Source organism: Sebastes fasciatus, chromosome 20, assembly GCF_043250625.1.
Source record: "Sebastes fasciatus isolate fSebFas1 chromosome 20, fSebFas1.pri, whole genome shotgun sequence".
In the NCBI taxonomy this organism is placed as follows: domain Eukaryota; kingdom Metazoa; phylum Chordata; class Actinopteri; order Perciformes; family Sebastidae; genus Sebastes; species Sebastes fasciatus.
Genome location: NC_133814.1, coordinates 27,287,545 through 27,293,123, shown reverse-complemented (window position 1 = coordinate 27,293,123; position 5,579 = coordinate 27,287,545).

Sequence of the window (5,579 nt, the reverse complement as noted above, 5' to 3'; positions counted from 1 at the left end):
CCAGCACTTCTCTTGCATACTGTGGTCTGACATACTGTGGTCTGCTGGTGAGGTAGTCCGTAATCCAGGCCACCAGGCCATGGTCTACCTGCATCGCTGAGAGCTTCTCAGCTAGCCGTAGTGGCTGGATAGTGTTGAATATATCCTAACAATGTTGTTGTTGCCAAATACTTTTTGAAGTGTTTGAAGTATACTGAGGAAAACAGTATACAGTATAGAGTATACAGTATACAGTACATACTGCGTTCCTCAGTAGTATGAAATTGTTCAAGCGATTTTTTTAGGCCAGGCTGTACCCTTTAAACCAGCTCTTAAAGCACTGGACAAAAAAAACTAAAAAACTTGTACCACTATTACAATATTATCAAAACATACAACTTTGATTTTGTTCACTACCTGTTCAGGTACTCTGTTCACTACCTGCTCAGGTACTCTGTTCACTACCTGCTCAGGTACTCTATTCACTACCTGCTCAGGTACTCTGTTCACTACCTGCTCAGGTACACTGATCACTACCTGCTCAGGTACTCTGTTCACTACCTGCTCAGGTACACTGATCACTACCTGCTCAGGTACACTGTTCACTACCTGCTCAGGTACTCTGATCACTACCAGCTCAGGTACACTGTTCACTACCTGCTCAGGTACTCTGTTCACTACCTGCTCAGGTACACTGTTCACTACCTGCTCAGGTACACTGATCACTACCTGCTCAGGTACTCTGTTCACTACCTGCTCAGGTACTCTGTTCACTACCTGCTCAGGTACTCTGATCACTACCAGCTCAGGTACTCTGTTCACTACCTGCTCAGGTACTCTGATCACTACCAGCTCATGTACTCTGTTCATTACCTGCTCAGGTACTCTGTTCACTACCTGCTCAGGTAATTAGTTCTTTAGTTCTTTTACTATTTTTGTTCTCTGAAGTCTGCACCGCTGAGCTGTGACCTGCTTCCTGCCGATCTGAGTGGTAACTGTCTTGTTGTGCTTATTGTGAGTCACTGAGGGCGAAAAACAGATCAGATAAAACAAGATCACACACGAGATAAACTCTCCCTGCAGGGACGTCGAGGTGGCAGCAAGGACATAAAAACAATCAAGTGAGGCCTGAAGGGGTTTATTTCACAACAATGACCCGCTAGCTGTACATTATCCCGCTTATTACACGGCTACTTACTGAAGAGATCAGTTATTTAACACAATAACGGACCTTCAGGGTCCGACATCAGAACTGTGTCCATAGCAACGGTCTGTTATACATAGCAACGGTCTGTTATACATAGCAATGGTCTTTTATAGATTGCAACGGTCCATTATACGTAGTAATGGTCTTTTATAGATAACAACGATCTGTTATACGTAGTAACGGTCCGTTATACGTAGCAATGGTCTTTTATAGATAGCAACGGTCCGTTATACGTAGTAATGGTCTTTTATAGATAACAACGATCTGTTATACGTAGCAACGGTTTGTTATACATTGCAACGGTCTGTTATACATAGCAACGGTCTATTATACGTAGCAACGGTCTGTTATACATAGCAACGGTCTGTTACATGTAGCAATGGTCTGTTATTCATAGCAACGGTCTGCTATACATAGCAACGTTTTTTTATACATTGCAATGGTCTGTTATACATAGTAATGGTCTTTTATAGATAACAACAATCTGTTATACGTAGCAACGGTTTGTTATACATTGCAACGGTCTGTTATACATAGCAACGGTCTATTATACGTAGCAACGGTTTGTTATACATTGCAACGGTCTGTTATACATTGCAACGGTCTGTTATACATAGCAACGGTCTTTTATACATAGCAACGGTCTATTATACGTAGCAACGGTTTGTTATACATTGCAACGGTCTGTTATACATTGCAACGGTCTGTTATACATAGCAACGGTCTATTATACATAGCAACGGTCTATTATACATAGCAACGGTCTGTTATACATTGCAACGGTCTGTTATACATAGCAACGGTCTGCTATACATAGCAACGGTTTGTTATACATTGCAATGGTCTGTTATACATATCAATGGTTTGTTATACAATGCAATGGTCTGCTATACATAGCAACGGTCTGGTATACGTAGCAACGGTCTGTTATACATAGTAACGGGCTGTTATACAGAAATTACAGACCGTAGAACGCCGTGATTGTCCAATCAGAATCGAGTATTCAACAAAGCCGTGTAATAATGAAAACTACTGAATGAAATCTGAGATAGAAGTGAGTAAACACACTTTATTATGAAGTAAAAAAGAAGTCTGCATACTGTAAATTAACGAGTCCTTCCTTCCTCCAGCAGATGTTCACAGGGATTTGTCGCTGCAGCTTTTCCACTGGCAGTGTGTGTGTGTGTGTGTGTGTGTGTGTGTGTGTGTTCCATAGGGAGTGTGGATAGTGTGTCAGAGTGTGTGATGGGGTTTAACTGAGCTGATGTAACTGCAACAAGAGGGACTGGGTGTGTGTAACAGATTTGGGAATAGGGATGAGGGCTGCACCAGTGCTCTTATTGTGATGGGACCAACGCTGTGTGTGTAGATGAATCAGTGAAGGACACGGAGGATGTTTCCTTTTTACAGTTTTTAAACTTTAGTTTTACCTCTCTCTGCACCTGACTTGGAAAGTAGAAAAGAAGAAGATAAGAATAATAAACAACAACAGAAAGGCTCCAGCAGGAGAGAAAACACGTCGGTTCATCTGAACTCTGAAAACAAGTCTCAGTGGAAGATAAAGTTTTGTCTTTTTTTAGCTAAACTTAGAAAGAATCCCTAAATGTTGGAGAGGAAAACCTGTCATGGTCATTTTGAAAGGGGTCCCTTGACCTCTGACCTCCGGATCAGTGAATGTAAATGGGTTCTATGGGTACCCACGAGTCTCCCCTTTACAGACATGCCCACTTTATGATCATCACATGCAGTATAAATGTGTTATTGTCTCCAATTTAATTATGACTAGAACAACTTGACACACAGTGCTGAGCAGCATTTCAAATTAATCTCCATGTTCCAGCTTTCAGATGATGTTCACCACTTCTCTGTGACATCTACTGTTGACCTGCTGTCTCCCCCTAAAGACCCCCTGGACCCCCTAAAGAAGACTAAAACGACTCTATTGTGGGTCTCGGGGTTAAGGGCAAATAAAGTGTAATAACTGGATGTTAAGGGGTTACCAGACTTAAGCACCGTCTTCCACTGTCTTTGGAAATGTTCTGATTATCATCACAAACATCACTTCACCGTGTTGGACTGCGTTGATTGATGGCCGATAAAACAGAAGAAACGTTGTGTTGTATTGTTCCTTTAAAGAGTCTCTTCAGCAGATGCTCACGTGGATTAGAAGCAGAAAGTGTGAAGATGAACCAGTGAAGGAGGACGCAGACACACACGCACACGCACACGCACACGCACACGCACACGCACACACACACTGGCAGTCCCGCTAGTCGACTGTTACCTGTCAGTTGAAATATCACCTTGGCGGCAAAGCAGGTTAATTTCCTGCCTCCATCTGGTGGGGATCAACTGAGGCCTCTGTGTCTCTCTCTGTGTGTGTGTGTGTGTGTGTGTGTGTGTGTGTGTGTGTGTGTGCTTATAGTTCTTTCTTGATGTTGATTACTTTGCTCTAGGGATGTGGTAACATCAAGCACAAAAAGTATTTTTAATGTGCATTTTTCTTTGTTTCTGTAATAAAGAGGACCTTAAAGGGTCTGTTAGTAAGAATCAGAAATGTCTTGTTAACAGCTTCACCTGTGTCCGTTAAGTCAACTAAAGTCAGCGTCCTGTTGCTGGCGCTTGTGCTCGCTCTACATAGACATGAAGGAGCATCGCTCAACACAGTGAGGAGACACACGTCAGCTAAAAGCACAATATCACTCTATATTTCAGCTGCTTGGCAGTAATGTTAGCTGACCAGACCAAGGTCTCTCCATGAATCAATGCTGATCCTAGTGTTGGCTTTTCCCGCCTCAGCCTCCCGACCGCGGCCGGAGGGAACGGGGGAGACGATAACGTTTCTCTCTGCGGAGCCCCGTCACTTCACAAGACACGGGAAACCTCTGTTGGTCTGGAGGAGCTGCAGCAGTTATTTCTGCACAAACGTCCACTGAACATTCACTAGATATTCTCAGAGCTAAACTAACTCTTCTGCAGTGTGGAGTGAGCAGCATGCACGTGAGAGGTGGAGAGAGAGAGAGAGAAGGAGCGCGGTGTGTGAGTGAAGGCAGAGGAGCGGTCTGAACAGTGTAGCCTCACGCGCATGGGATCCCGACCTGGTAGATTTATACGTGTAAAAAGTTACAAACAGTCCCTTTAATGTATAATTTAAGCCATTTGTTATAAATATTTGACACATCTTAATGAAAATATGAGGTAATGCTGTCCCCATGATGTAATTCATGGAGACAGAAATGTTGCTGCATAACAGGGATGACCCAATAAGCAAGTGAAAGGTAAACAAATTAAGTTTACCTTTATTTTGAATCTTATTTTGAAAGGGCTTAAGACCGTTCCCAAAAACTGTAATTTTATTCGTCATGATTAGCAAACCTCAGGAACCGCTCATTAAGCGCCCTGCTCACTAGAACGTAGTGTTAATAACTGATGGTAAATAAGCCTATATACTTGAACATCCACACATTTGTTTATATTTTTTAAATGTTAAATTAATTAATCGGTATGTTTTATTTGATTAATTATTTGTTTGCTGGCTTTTTTTAAATTTAATTTAATTCATTTATTGTTATTTTATTGTTATTTTTTTTTTATCTTATTACTTAATTTTGAACCATCATTCCCTCTGTATGTATGTTGTCATACATTATTTTGTCTAGGCAGTGGGATGTTTGGAGAAAGTGAAAATGCTCTGTGTTAAATATCTGTGAATTATATTATTTTTCTTAAATAAAAATGTCATTTAAAAAAAATTACATTTATTTTATCAGAAATGTTTTTTTCTTTTTTTTTAACCAATTAAATGGAGGTTAATGGACATTATAGGAAAAGTAAAGCTTATATTTATTTTTTTCCATTTTAATTATCTAAGTAACAATATTATTTATTGATGTTTTTAGTTATGTTGTTTTTTACTTGACTGATGGTTTAATTATGTTTTAATACATGTTGTGTGTTTCTGTGAAGTGATAATAAAGTTTAGTTAAAAAAAATAAAATTGAAAGGTCACAGAGAGGTCACAGAGAGGTCATGGAGAGGTCATGGAGAGGTCACTGCGAGGTCACTGCGCGCGCATTTTCAAAACAAACATGGTGGCCTGACGTTAACTCCAGCAGGAGCTTCAACCAAACCTCTGAAGGTGAGGACTAATCTACTCAAACAGCTGAATCTGGTTTATTTTCATGGATTTAGGAGTTTATCATGAGGAGGAAGATGATGGAAGATGAAGGAGGAAGATGAAGATGGAGGAAGATGTTGGAGGAAGATGATGGAAGATGGAGGAGGAAGATGAAGATGGAGGAAGATGTTGGAGGAAGATGATGGAAGATGGAGGAGGAAGATGAAGATGGAGGAAGATGTTGGAGGAAGATGATGGAAGATGGAGGAGGAAGAT